We start from the raw sequence: 15,130 nt of genomic DNA, 5'->3' as shown, positions 1-15,130 counted from the left end.
ATGACCTACACACAGTGCTCTTGTCCAGTGGTCTTTCAGGCCTCATATAATATTGATGAAAGGCATGAATATGCTTTTTTTTTTTCTTTTGTGTGTGTGTGAGAGAGATAGCACATGTGGGTAGGAGAGGGGCAGAGGGAGAGAGAGAGAAAAACCCAAGCAGGCTCCATCCAGCATGGAGCTTAGTGCAGGGCATAATCTCACAACCCTGAGATCATGACCTGAGCCTAAACAGAGTCCAGTGCTTAACTGAACTGAGCCATTTGGGTCCCCAGGTCATGAATATGTTTAATGTCATGGATCTTTATGTGCCTAGTCACATAAATTTGGAAATAGAAAGCTAAAATAACTAAGAATATGAAGAAAGTGGACAAAACCCTAATTATTGTGAGAGACCAACATATTTCTTTTCCTCCCTCCCTCTCTCCCTTCTTTCCTTCCTTCTTTTCTTTCCTTCTTTTATTTATTTAGAGAATTCTGTCTAATAGGATGTCTCTGTTTGATGCTCATCTTCAGAACTGTCTTAGCTTTTCCTGGTCCTTTAATTTTCCCAATAAATTTTATAACTACATCAAATCCTTTAAAAATGTGTTACAGTTTTGGCTGTAATCACACTGAATTTATAGATGAATTTTGGGGGGGAATTGAAACTTCATATACTTGAGCCCCCTCAGCCATATTTTGTTAAGTAGAATCCTAACATCTATAGGTTTTGATGCTATTTTTAATGAAATCTTGTGTTCTTTTATATTTGGGGGGATTATTGTTACTGTATTCAACTGCTACTTATTTGTTTATTATTTTAATTCCAGTGTAGTTAACATACAGTGTTATATTAGTTTCAAGTGTGCAATATAGTGATTCAACACTTCTATACATTACTCAGTGCTCATCATAAGTGTACTTTTAATCACCTTCACCTATTTCACTCATCTTTCTCTCCCTCCCCGCCCCCTCCCTGCCCCGTAACCATCAGTTTATTCTCTATAGTTCAGAGTTTGTTTTTTGGTTTGTTTCTGTTCTTTTTCCTTTATTTATTTGTTTTGTTTTTTTTTATATTCCACATGTGAGTGAAATCATGTGATATTTGTCTTTCTCTGACTTAATTTCACTTAGAATTATATTTTCTAGATCCATCTATGAGATAATTCTTTGTTTTGTTTGTTTTTAACATTTATTTATTTTTGAGACACAGAGAGAGACAGAGCAAATAGGGGGAGGGGCAGAGAGAGAGGGAGACACAGAATCCGAAGCAGGCTCCAGGCTCCGAGCTGTCAGCACAGAGCCCGACATGGGGATGAAATCACAAACCACGAGATCATGACCTGAGCTGAAGTCAGACGCTTAACTGACTGAGTCACCCAGCACCCCAGAAATATCTTATTTGTACACATAAGTAGGGAGTTTCTAAAAAAAAAAAAATACCGATAATCCAACCAAGTAATGGGTTAATAAAATAATAAGCTGTGGCTAAGCTCAGTGCACCCGGCTGAGACAACACGAAGAAATGTAGTCATGGGGTTGAAACAAAAGTCCCGATCTTGTCAACAGGGGCCAAAAGAGCGTTTGATAAAATTCAACATGCAGTCCTGATGCAAACAAGTCAGCAAACAGCGAAAAGTCAGGAGACCTGAGGCACCCGGACAAAGGACATCTACTGAAGAATTATTAAGGTAGAGACAGGAAGACTAAAAAGAGGCCCACTGTCACAGCTTTAATTCAGTATTTGTTCTGGAGCTTCCAGATAATATAATAAGATGAGGAAAAGAAAGAAAAAGCAAGTTTCTTTTTTGAAAGATCTCCATCGGGAGACTAATAGAACTAATAAGAGTTCCGTAAGACAGGTGGGCCCCAGGTCCATTTTGCATCTTCAGAGCAGCAATGACCGATTAGAAAGCATCGTTGCAAAGTTCCATGGATAATAGCCGCACATTCATCAAATAGCTAAGAATAAAGCTAGCAGGTGCCTAAGCTTATGTGAAAAATTAATAAACAGCTTTCATGGTAGAAGAAAAAGATTTAAATATATGGAGAGAAACACCCATGACACAGATCTGGTCTGAAGCAATTCCTTCCACCACCTTCAACATATCATCTCTTTATGATGAAAGAACACGTTTGAAATTAGGCTTTTTCTGGAAGCAACAGTAGCTGACAACTATTAAATGCCTACTATGTGCCAAATGCCTTACAATTTTATTTCCATGAAACTCTCTTAAGCCTCAGTTTTCTTGTCTGTATATGGACATCAGAAGGCTATCATGTAGAGTTGTGATTTGAAAGGGCAAATACATGAAAACAAGAGGTACAAACTTCCAGCTATTAAATAAATAAGTGACAGCCTAGGGAATACAGTCAATAGTATTGTAATAACTTTGTGTGGTGACAGATGGTGACCACAATTATCATGGCAGGCATTGAGTAAGGAATAGAATTATTGAGTCACTGTGCTGTATACCTAAAACTAATATATCGTTCAATTAAAAATAAATTTGGGGCCGCTGGATAGCTCAGTACGTTAAGTGTCTGACTTCCGCTCAGGTCATGATTTCACCGTTTGCGGGTTGGAGCCCCCCCACGGGCCTGTATGCTGACAGCTCAGAGCCTGGAGCCTGCTTCAGATTCTGGGTCTCCTTCTCTCTCTCTGCTCCTCCCCAGCTTGTGCTCTGTCTCTCAAAAATAAATAAACACCGAAAAAAAACTTTTTAAAAATGAATTAATTAGAAGGACGCCTGGGTGACTCAGTTGGTTAAAAGTCTGACTTCAGCTCAGGTCATGATCTCCTGTAGTGTGTAAGTTTGAGCCCCCACCTGGAGCCTCCTTTGGACTCTGTCTTCCTCTCTCTCTGCCCCTCCCCTGATTGAGCTCTCTCTCTCTCTTTCTCGCTCCCCCTCTCAAAAATAAGCCTTTAAAATTAAAAAAAAAAGATTTTTTTAACTGTTATTTGTTTATTTGGGGGGGTTAGGCAGAGAGATGTTAGGGAGAGAAACTCAAGCAGGTCCCCTGCTATCATCTCAGAGCCCGAGGTGGGGATCGACCTCACAAACCGTGGTATCATGATCCAAGCCGAAACCAAGAGTTGGATGTTTAAGCAACGGAACCACCCAGGTGCCCCTTGAGCAATTTTTAATCTTAATGTTTGTATCCTGTTATCTATCCCCCACCCTCCGGGCAGAGCCTATGCTCTGGGCTCTGGCCCACGTGGCTGGTTCATGCAGCCCAGTTCATGTACAGTGAACCCCAGGCTGCTCTGAGGCAGCTGAGGACACTGCCCGGGGGGTGTGGGGTGTGGGCGCTGACAACCCAGCTCTGCCCCACATTCAGGCCGCACCCCGCGGGTGTCCCCACAGACAGTAAGCACCCCCGGCTCGGGAAGGCAAGGAGGAGTATTCTCACCTCGCGGGAGCGGACCACTCACATAGACACACTATATTCCGATGAGTTCAGCTCTGGACCCCATTTCTGTAAATGGAACTTCACTGGAACGCAGTCGCGCTCATGTAGTTCGGTGTAGCCTGGGGTTGCTTCCTGGGGAGAATGGCAGAGGAGGGCAGTCGCCGCAGCCGGTGAGTGGCCCACAAGGTCTAGAATATTTACTCTCCGGCCCTTTACAGCAAGAGTTTGCAGACTTCTACTCTAGAGGCCTAACTTGGAACTCCCTAGTTGGCACCGAGTAATCAGAAACCCTCCTGCGGCAATGGTGAGGCACAGCCCCAGCAGGGACCGCACCGTGGGGACCATTCAGCAGGATCCCGGTGACAAGCCTCACTGTCCCTGCTCATGCAGGGATGGGCAGTGTCTACATCTTAAAATTTTTTAAAAATATTTTTATTATTTTATTTTATTTTTTTATTTTTTATTTTTTTTTAATGTTTTTATTTATTTCTAGGAGAGAGAGAGAGAGACAGCGTGAGCAGGGGAGGGTCAGAGAGAGAGGGAGGCACAGACTGAAACAGGCTCCAGGCTCTGAGCTGGCAGTCAGCACAGAGCCCGACGCGGGGCTCGAACCCTCGAACCGCGAGATCATGACCCAAGCGAAAGTCGGACGCTTAACCGACTAAGCCACCCAGGCGCCCCTATTATTTTATTTTTATTAAATAAAAAAAATTAAGTAGGCTCCATGCCCAAGATGGGGCTTGAACTCACAACCCTGAGATCAAGAGTTGTGTGCTCTACTGACGGAGCCAGCCAGGTGCGCCACCATAAACATTTTTTTTTAGGGGTGTCTGTGTGGCTCAATCGGTTGAGTGTCCCCCTCTTGTTCGGCTCAAGTCATGATCTCACAGTTTGGAAGTTCGAGCCCCGAGGTGGATCTGCACTGACAACCTGGAGCTCCTTGGGATTCTCTCTCTCTGCCCCTCCGGTATGCATGCTCTCTCTCTTGCTCTTTCTCAAAATAAATAACCTTAAACAAACTTTTTAAATACTGCTACAAAATATACATAATATGTACCACTGTCACCATTTTTAAGTGTACAGTTCAGTAGCATTAAACCCATTCACGTTCCTGGGCAATCAGCGCTGTCACCATCTCCAGAACTTGGTGTCCACTCAAACGGGATGTCTAAACCTTTCACACTGGTTCTCCTGTCTTGATGCTTTTGGTGGTCAGAGCCCATCTCTCACGTTCATCTTAATAGTTAAAGAGCCAGTCACGGTGTCAGTAGGGACCATCCATTTTTGAGAGCCTGCTAAGGAGCACATCCTTTCTGTCAAGGGGAATCCGTGTGGCAGAGGCCGCTGTGTCTGTGAAGTGTCTCCGATGCACAGCCAGCCAGGCACCCCCTGAGCATATATGCTTGACAGCACACGGGTGCGTTCAAGCCCAAACCCACAGGAGTGTGCACACTTACACACTGATAATATGGAAGTAGTTGAAAGTAAATCCCTACAGCATGCGGCTTGGTCCTGAAAGCCTCGCAGGCACTCTGTGAATACTTCCTGGGGACAGACTAAGGGAAAGAAAGGACGGATCTGCTCTGAATGCAATGGTGGAGAAATTGTCCTCCAGATGTTCACTGGCTTTCTTTGGCCACATTCTTGGGAATCTGACGCTTCCGTGTTGTGGTTCTCTTTCGGGACCGTGGTGGTGTTAATCATTCTCCCAACGCTAATGAGAACAGTTGTTTTGAACTGGACATTGTCAAGGGGGGATCCCAAAGTCCTGCTTTTCTAGCCTTCACAAGTCGAGTCCCCATCCATGTCTCCTTCCTACCCCAGCTTCCTGGACCTGGGCATGCTCAGATTGCCGTTAGAGCTGCCCAGGGGAGGCCAATGGAGTACTCTCCTGAGTAAAAATGTGGGGGACTTCCTGTGGTCTCCTGTGCTGACAGTTGCCAGGATTTGCGCTCTGGTGGGATTTCAGATGGTGCCGACTGGGTGCTCTGTCCCTCCCATTTGCTTCTCCCAAATCTGGTCAGAGGCCCACAGTAGGGGAGGGAAAATTGGGTGTGTGTTTTCACACTGTGGGGGCCTATGGGGTGTGGGTTTATGGTTGGGAGAGGGGAAATAGGGACCCCCTCGATTTCCACCCTAAGGAACCAGTGGCTGGAAGAGGCCTTCAAAACCATCCAGATGGCACTCCCAGTGGGCAGATGGAGAGACTGAGGCTGGGAAGACTAAGGGGCATGCAGACGTGGGCCAAAGTAGCCACTCCTACGCCCAATAGAGGCAGGGCCCCACCAAGCCTCATATCTACATCCCCTTGACCAGAATGTTGACGATATGTGCCTGGATTAACTGTCTTAAAAAAAAAAAAAAAGACCCAAGTAGAATGTAGCTTCTGTTACAGACATTGAAATAAAAATGTTGGAAGGTGGGAGGAATGAGGGACATTTATTAAAATGAGTTGGTTTGGGGACAGTGATAGGAAAATCATAGTGACAGGGATATTACACATAAACATGGATCAGAAAATGGACCCACTGCTCTAGATAATCTGTGCCCCAACCTCTGGCCTTTCCTCTCCTACCTGGGGCCTTGCGGGCTCTGGGGCTGTACGATCTATATTTGACCACAGCCCTCCCTGGACAAGAATTCACTGCATAGGCATGGACTCATATCTCCTTGTCTTACTGATCAAAACTCTGGGATAAGAGTGAACAGGTTTCTTTTTTCTTTTTTAAGTTTATTTATTTCTTTTGGGGCAGGGGAGCAGAGAGAGGAGAGAGAGAATTTCAAGCAGGCTTCACTCTGGTAGTATGGATGTGGGGGTAGAACTCATGAACCGTGAGCTCATGACCTGAGCCGAAATCAAGAGGCGGATGCTCAACCAGCTGGGCCACCCAGGTGCCCCAAGAGTGAAATATTTAAAAAGAAAATAAATTTTGACATGAATTAACTTGAGACTTGCCTCATCTTCAATGTTTGACCCTTCTGGGCTGCAGCTCGTTCCTGGATTTGCTTGTGTGCATGAGCACAAGAACTGGGTTATTTATATTGCTGTGGTCATCTCCCTCTTCGTTCCCAGGTAAACATCTCGAGTTTTCCCTCCCTTTGACTTAAGTTGTGGGGGGGGGGTGGGGAGGATGAGAGAAAGGAGTGTGCGTGGGGGAATGAATGTGTGATTGGAACTGAGTTATCTTGGCGTCTCTCTTTAAACTTGCATTGAATACTAACATTAACTTCTAATACGGAAATGTTCATATTAACTTAGGATATTCAATTATCACTAATTCTAATGTATTTGTTTCTGAAAGCCAGAAACAAGCCAATGAGACAGTTTGGTCACGTTTGTATTACACTTCTTTCTTGGGCAGTCAGTGTTACAGATTAGTGAGATAAACCGACTGGGTCAGCTGATCCTCCTTTTAATTTTTCCTTTTTTAAAAAGTAAAAGCTGGAGAAAGGAACTTGTAACCTCCAAGGCTGTTTAGCTTCTGTGGGGTTTTCTGGAAAACATCTTCATTGTTCAGGGTGAGAGGTTGAAGGTTTATTTTTATGCATCTCTGTTTTTAGCCACAGATCAACGTTGCTGGCTCATGGTGGAAGCCCCTTTGTACGACACATCCCTTACTGCATCTGTCCCTTGAGCATAGCATGTGCCAAATTATCATTCCTAATAGGCTGCTTGATTTTCTGGAGGAGGAAACATCTTGACAACTCCCTGAGATGTGTTATGTCAGAGTAAATGTGTCATGGATCCTTGAGAGCTCACACAAGGGCATCGTTAGGGATGGGATGCCTGGTGCCCGGCCTTCCATCTCACCTGCTCAGGGACCGTTGCCCATCACATCTCATTACCCAACTGTGTACACTTGGCTGCCATTTTCTCAAAGACACTTACGCAGTGGTATTTGGTAACGACGTCAATTCTTTTCCTGTCTGACTTAGAAGATTGCAGTGACTCAATGCTGGCTGGTCAACCTTAAAGATTAAATCGAGGACATTGGCTTAATGATTTTAACAGCTAGTGTAAAGGATTTCCCAAGTGTGAGAATCGTGATATAAAATAGGGTTGGGAATGTTATCCAATCTTAAAGAGAAAGTAAGTGACACGGCTCAAGGCGTACTTTATGACAGTAATTCTTAAAATATAAGCTTCACATTTAAAAAGGTTTAAACAGGAATAGGATACGAGGGTCTGATGGAGAATCGGCACACCCTAAATTTGTAAAATGCCCTTTTGTGTGAATGAATATTTGATCGTATGTCAGAAACCATACAAGAGTCATTATTATTCTAGGGCACCTGGGTGACTCACTCGGTTGAGAGTCCGACTTCGGATCAGATCATGATCTCACAGTCGTGAGTTTGAGCCCCGTGTCAGGCTCTATGCTGACAGTTCAGAGCCTGGAGGCTGCTTCCAATTCTGTGTCTCTCTCTCTGCTCCTCCCGTGCTTGCACTTTGTCACACACTTTCTCTCTCAAAAATAGACAAACATTAAAAATAAACTTTAAAAAAGAGCCATTATTATTCCATGATTATGATAATAACTTTCTTAGTTGTATTCCTTTGGGTAAAACTTTTATTTGCTCTACCTCAATGTTTCTCAAATTTTCAAAGGGATAAAAATCTCCTGGGAAGTTTGTTTATAATGCAGCTTCCTGGGCCATATCCTGGACCTCGTGGGTACGAAGGAGTCCCCAAGAATTTAAGCACTCTTGCTGATTCTGATGCTGGTGTTTGAGGAGATGAAGACTTCTGAGCCAATACTTAACCACCTCTGGATGCTGATAGAAAATGGAGTAGGGGTACCTGGGTGGCTCAGTCGGTTGGGCGATCAACTTCAGCTCAGGTCATGATCCCACGGTGGTCCATGGATTCGAGCCCCGTGTCGGGCTCTGTGCTGACAGCTCAGAGCCTGGAGGCTGCTTTGGATTCTGTGTCTCCCTCTTTCTCTCTCTGCCTCTTCCCCGTTTGCACTCTATCAAAAACAAATAAACATTAAAAAAAGGAAAATGGAGTAAAAATAAGGATTAATTAATTACCAATGCAATTAAGCTTTATGAATATACCGACCCTGAAAAAGAAGCTCCTGAACTCTTTTTACTCCAACATCCAGGATTCTAGAGAGACATACAGCTTGAAAAGAAAAGAAAAGAGCTCTGGCAAAATGATTTCTTTGTAGCCTTTGGTATATGGTCTAGAAATGTTTGGAAATATGTCCTATAAAAAAAATATCCTCCTGGAAGATGTTGGGAACAAGTCTAGGATGTGTGCCCTGGGAATTTGCATACCAGCTGAATGTATCTCATGTGGAGAGCTTTATGGGTTAGCTCCGAGTCTCTGTTACTCGGCCTGAGAATGGGGGGCCAGCAGGAGGTGGGGTTGCTGTCAGAGGAGAATGAATTTCAGCCTCCTCCCTTTCTCATAGAATGTGGTTTCCCTCAAATTTGGGAAAATTTTATCTTTTCTCTTTGAAGAGAATCAGGTCAAATGAACTTGCTTTTAAAATGCTGAGAATAGGGTATCTGGGTGGCTCAACTGATTGATTCCAATTGGTTGAAATTGGTTGATTTCAGCGCAGGTCATGAATCCAGTGTTGTTGGATTGAGCCCTGTGTCCAGCTCCATGCTGAGCATGGAGTCTGCTTGAGATTCTCTCTCTGACCCTGTCCCCTGCTCATGCTCTCTCTCTAAAATAAAATAAAATAACATATAATATAATAGAATGGAATAATGATAAAATAAAATGCTGAGTATAGAATCTGTGGATGAAAAGCATGAAAAATGTCAACAATATAGATGCTTCTTTGCTTTTCAGATTTATTTTTCCTTCTGCTGTTTAGGAAGGCAGCAATCATTTGAAGCTTCGTGGAAAGGCAGGGATGCAACATAAGAGGCAACAAGATGACCGATTCTATCTTCAGTGCCTCTCGAGTCCTAAATCAATTGCTTGCTGTACTTGGTACTGCACTTAGAAACCACAAAAACAGTGTGCACAAAAGGAGTTGTACTATTGAAATCCCGATGACATTAAAAAAAATTTTTTTTTCAGAAATAGAAACAAACCCTTCTAAAATTCATATGAAATCTCAGGGGACCCTGAGTACCCAAAACAAATTTGAAAGAGAAGAACAGAGTTGGGAGACTAAAATGTTCTGATTTCAATATGGAGTACAAAGTCTAAGTACAGTATGGTACTGGCATAAAGACACCTAGACTGAGGGAACACAATAGACAGATATGGTCCAATGATCTTTGACAAGGGTGTGAAGATCGTTCAGTGGGGAAAGGACAGTGTCTTCAACACATAGTGTTGGAAAAATTGGATATCATGGGGAAAAATGCAATTGGGTCTTTTCTTACATTATATTAAAAAATTAACTCAAAATAGATTAGAGACCTAAACAGAAGACCCACAACTATAAAACTCCTTGGAAAAAAACATAGAGGAAAATCTTCATGACATTGGATTTGGCAATGATTTCTTGGATATGACAATGAAAGTGTGGGCAGCGAAAGCAAAAATAGACCAATAAGACTATGCCAAACTTACTTTTATCAATAGAGTGAAAGGCTGCCTATGGAATGGAAGGAAGTGTTTGTGTTTTGTATCCTTTCCTGATGTGGTCAGCCAGGTACAACCACAAAAAGGGACACAGAAAAGGTGCAGAAAAATAAATGAAATGTATATATTCACAAGTCTTAGGGACCGGAGGCAGGCCAAGCCATGCAAGGCCACATGGAGGCAAGGGTCAGGGAGGCCAGCTCAACCTAGCAGGTAGGGGGAAGGGACCCTAGTGCTTTGGCGGTCAAGATGGAGCACACTAACCAAAAGCATGAAGGGATTTCATTGGTGCATTTGAAGGTCATTAGGTCACAGTCTGGGGAGGGCAAGAAAGTAAGGGACAGGGACCAGCGTCATCACATTCGTGCTACCGGTGCCCTAGGCAGAGTGTTCGCAGCCTGTTTGTGGGGTTGTTGAGGCAGCAAGAAAGTTACAGAGTTGAAAAATTGACAGTACAATTTGCAAATCATATATCTGCTAAGGGGTTAATATCCAGAATATATAAAAAAATCTGGGGCTCCTGGGTGGCTTAGTCGGTTAAGCGTCCGACTTTCACTTAGGTCATGATCTTGCGGTTCGTGGGTTCGAGCCCCGCGTCGGGCTCTGTGCTGACTGTCAGCTCAGAGCCTGGAGCCTGTTTCAGTCTGTGACTCCCTCTCTCTCTGACCCTCCCCTGCTCACGCTGTCTCTCTCTCTCTCTCCTAGAAATAAATAAAATATTAAAAAAAATTCTTACAACTCAGCAACCAAAAAAATCGGATAACTTAATCAAAATGGGCAAAGGACTAAAATAGATATTTCTCAGAAGAATACACAAATGGCCGTTAAAATATGAAAAGATATTCAACATGATTAATCATTAGAGAAATGCAAATAAAAACTATGATGAGATATCACCTGAAACCAATTAGGATGACTTCTATCAAAAAACTCAAAAACATAGGGGCACCTGGGTGACTCAGTTGGTTAAGTGTCCAACTTCAGCTTGGGTCATGATCCCACGGTGGTCCATGGGTTCGAGCCCCACGTCAGGCTCTGTGTTGACAGCTCGGAGTCTAGAGCCTGCTTCGGATTCTGTGTACCCCTTCTGCCTGCCCCTCCCCCACTCATGCTCTGTCTTGCTCTCTCAAAAATAAATAAACGTGAAAAAAATAAAACAAAAACAAAACACCCAGAAAATAACAAGCATTGGAGAGGATGTGGATAAATTGGAACCTTTATGCAGTGTTGGTGAGATTGTAAAGTGGTGCCACCACTATGGAAAACAGGGTGGCAGTTCCTCAAAAGATTAAAAATGGAACTCCCATCTGATCCAGCAATCTTATTTCTGGATATATATCCAAAAGGACAGAAAGTACTGTCTCGAAGAGATGTTTGCATACCAGATTCATAGCAGCGCTATTCACAACAGCTGAGAGAGATAGAAACAACTCAAATGTCCTTTGGCAGATGAATGGATAAACAAAATGTGCTACAGACTCACAGTGGAATATTATTCAGCCTTAAAAAAGATGGAAGTCCCGTCACGTGCTCCAACATGGATAAAACTTAAGGACATTATGCTAAGCGAACTAAGCTGGTTGTAAGAAGGTAAATACAGCATGATGCTACTTACATGAGGAACTTAGAGTCGTCAAATGTCCCCTGAGTGGGAGCAACCAATAATCGGGCAGGGTTTTGCACTGGTAGACGGTGGCCACTAGGGGAACCTAGTCCCAGCCTGCGGATGAAGGTGGTAGGTGCAGACTAGCCATACCCAACTGACATTGGGGAACGGTGATAGAAAACGCATACCTCATAAAGAATAAGGAAAATGTCACAAATACTTGCTTTTTGATGGCTTTAGGGGTTTAAGAGTCTCTTCACAAGAGAGTAACTGTTCCCAACTCTTCCAGGCCTTTTTATAGGGTTTGCAATTTTCATTCTTATTCTCTTTCCACGAGCAAGCAAATTTGGCCTTAAACCTTATGACCGGTGAAGAAATCAGTCATTGCATATGTCATTATGTGTTGTGCACCTTACCCATAACCCCTTTCTTACTTCAACAAACAGTGGTGCCTTGGCGAATTTAACTCAGTGGGCCTCAACATTGTTTTTAAGTCCAGTACGCTGGCGAGCCAGGAGCACTTCTCTTCAGGTAAGACTCACTGTCCGGGGCAGGTGTTGGGGGATGGGGAGGGGAGGGGACAGAGAAGTGGCCTTCAGGAGAGCATCTTAGAGAGGGGGAGGGAGGCTCAGGGAGAAGGAGAAGGACAGGATTTAGATGGACAGTGTCCTCAACTTTGAAAAGGACTCACAAAAAAATATATATACTTCCACCTTTCTAGGACTTAGACACAGATATTGAACTGTGGAGTCAGGCAGGTGGCAGAAGAAAAGAAACTGACTTCTCAGTTGCTCTTCCTTTCAACTTGTGTTCTATGTGCACGTAGCACCTCGGAAAAAATAATTACCTGGAAGTCATTAAATTCCAAACAGACGAAAACTGGAAAAACTATCCCACCATTAGCGTCTCCTGAATTACTAATTTAGTAATTTCATTACTACATTTTTAATTTGATTTTTATTCTTAAATTTAATATAATTTGTTGTCAAACTGGCTTTCATACAACACCCAGTGCTCATCCCAAGTGCTGTCCTCCATGCCCTACACCCAATTTCCCCTCTCTCCCACCCCCCCATCAACCCTCAGTTTGTTCTCAGTATTTAAGCGTCTCTTATGGTTTGCCTCCCTCCCTCTCCTTAACTATTTTTCCCCTTCCCCTCCCACATGGTCCTCTGTTAAGTTTCTCCTGTTCCACATATGAGTGAAAACATATGGTATCTGTCCTTCTCTGCCTGACTTATTTCACTCAGCATAACACCCTCGAGTTCCATCCACGTTGCTACACATGGCCAGATTTCACTCTTTCTCATTGCCATGAAGTATTCCTTTGTATAGATAAACCACATCTTGATCCATTCGTCAGTTGATGGACACTTAGGCTCTTTCCATGTTTTGGCTATTGTTGAGAGTGCTGCTATGAACATTGGGGTACATGTGCCCCTATTCATCAGCTCTCCTGTATCCCTTGGGTAAATTCTGAGCAGCGCTATTTTTAATTTTTTGAGGAACCTCCAGTTTTCCAGAGGGGCTGCACCAGTTTGCATTCCCACCAACAGTGTAGGAGGGTGCCTGTTTCTCCACATCCTCGCCAACATCTACAGTCTCCTGTGTTGTTCATTTTAGCCATATAGAGTGAATTTCTGTTTGAGCCTATCAGCAGCCTTCTCTCTCGCCATCTCTCATTTCTCTCCAGAGCTAGAAAAAGCCAAGAGAAGAATCATCTCTCCTCTCTGAGGTCGGACTCTTGTGAACTTTTCTTATCTTCACTGCTATTGTGCGCTTGATCTCATTTCCATGGCTATCTGATTCCTCTGCTGGTTTCTTAGGTACAGCTGGGGTGGGACAAAGAATGGGCGCTGGGCTCTTAGCACTGCATTTTCATACAATGCCTTCCTGGTGGGGCTTCATGACCTTTGGCTTGGCTTGCCTGGAAATGCCTGGTAAATCTTACAGTAGGACACTTACCAGGTGCTCCCTAAGTGTAATGACCACCGAGGGGCCACCAGAGTCTCAAAACAACCCACTTTACCACATACTAAATTCTCAATTTTTAAAAATTTTAACTTACGGATACTGTAGTCAATGCCACAATATTTTGATAAAGTAAAGGATTTGGACAGTACTTCCATTTCTAGGCCTTTGGGTGTCTACTTCATGTAGTCTTTTGGTACATTTTTCACTTTACATTTATTAACTGAAAGTAAGCCAGCCATACTCAGTGAAGGATTTCAAGATTTTACATGTTTGCAAAGAAACCAATCTCTTCAGTAGACGCAAGCATGACCAAATAACAGGAAAATAATAAGGCTGACCTTGGGCAAAGACATAAATTATTATCCCAAACCATGGGATATTACTGGTGAAGAGTCAGAAATCAAAGCTATGAATTTATACATAAAGATTACATTTAAGTTAATCTCAACTATGTAAACATTGCCTTACTTTCTTTTTAAAAAATTTTTAATGCTTATTTTTGAGAAAGAGAGACAGACAGAAAGAGAAAGAGAGCGAGAGCACAGGGGAGGGGCAGAGAGAGAGACACAGAATCTGAAGCAGGCTCCAGGCCCTGAGCTGTCAGCAGAGAGCTCCATGCAGTGCTCGAACTCATGAGCTGTGAAATCATGACCTGAACAGATGTCGGACGCTTGACCGACTGAGCCATCCAGGCGCCCCAACATTGCTTTACTTTCACTTTTCATACGGGACAGGAGAAGAGGAAGCCAGAGAAATGGGTGCTGCCCATCTAAATAAACCTTGAGCTTAATTCATGACCGTTTAAAAAAATTAATTTTGAAAATTGTAAATTACACAAACATTTCATGAAAAGACCAGCACGGATATACCCTTTGCCCATATTTGCCAGTTAAGATTTTGTCACATTTCCTTTCTGTCCCTTTCTCCAACACTCCTAAATACATTAGCATTCATCCATCAGGGATAGGGCATTTCCCTACAAATCCCAGCATCATTATTGTATGGAAGAAACATGAATGCGATAATACAATCTGATATATGGTCCGTACTTCAAATGCTCCACTTGCCCCCGCATGTCTTTTAAAGCTGTTATTTTTCCAATTCCCATGTTACAGTTGGCTGCTACTTGCTCTCAAGTCACATCATGTGGGACATTTACTCAGTGTGAAAGGATTTACCACTGACAGCATCCGCCAAGCTCTCCCTGATCTCACAACAGGAAAGCTCACCGCCCAATGGAGATACCCGAGTCACGTGGTTTAATCAGTTAAAACATACAGCGGGTGGCAAGGGAACACAGACCACACGTAGGTCCTGTCTCTCTGTGGCTTTGTTCTCCTAGCTGATGCTATGGTTCTGTGGGCCAGCGATGGGGTTTGAGCCAACGAGCCCAGGAGTGGGAGATTTTGGGGACCCAGATGCACCCTTGCTGTATGGGAGAGACACAGGGTGCCAGGCTAAGGCCGACAACTTGCCTGATGGACATCACCAACGTGTGGTTAATTTTAAGACTTCATGAACACGGAGGGGCGCCTGGGTGGCTCAGTCGGTTAAGCATCCGACTTCAGCTCAGGTCATGATCTCACGGTTTGTGGGTT

This window comes from Crocuta crocuta, unplaced genomic scaffold (genome assembly GCF_008692635.1).
Source record: "Crocuta crocuta isolate KB4526 unplaced genomic scaffold, BGI_CrCroc_1.0 scaffold94, whole genome shotgun sequence".
Taxonomy (NCBI): Eukaryota; Metazoa; Chordata; class Mammalia; order Carnivora; family Hyaenidae; genus Crocuta; species Crocuta crocuta.
This window is presented reverse-complemented; position numbering follows the sequence as displayed.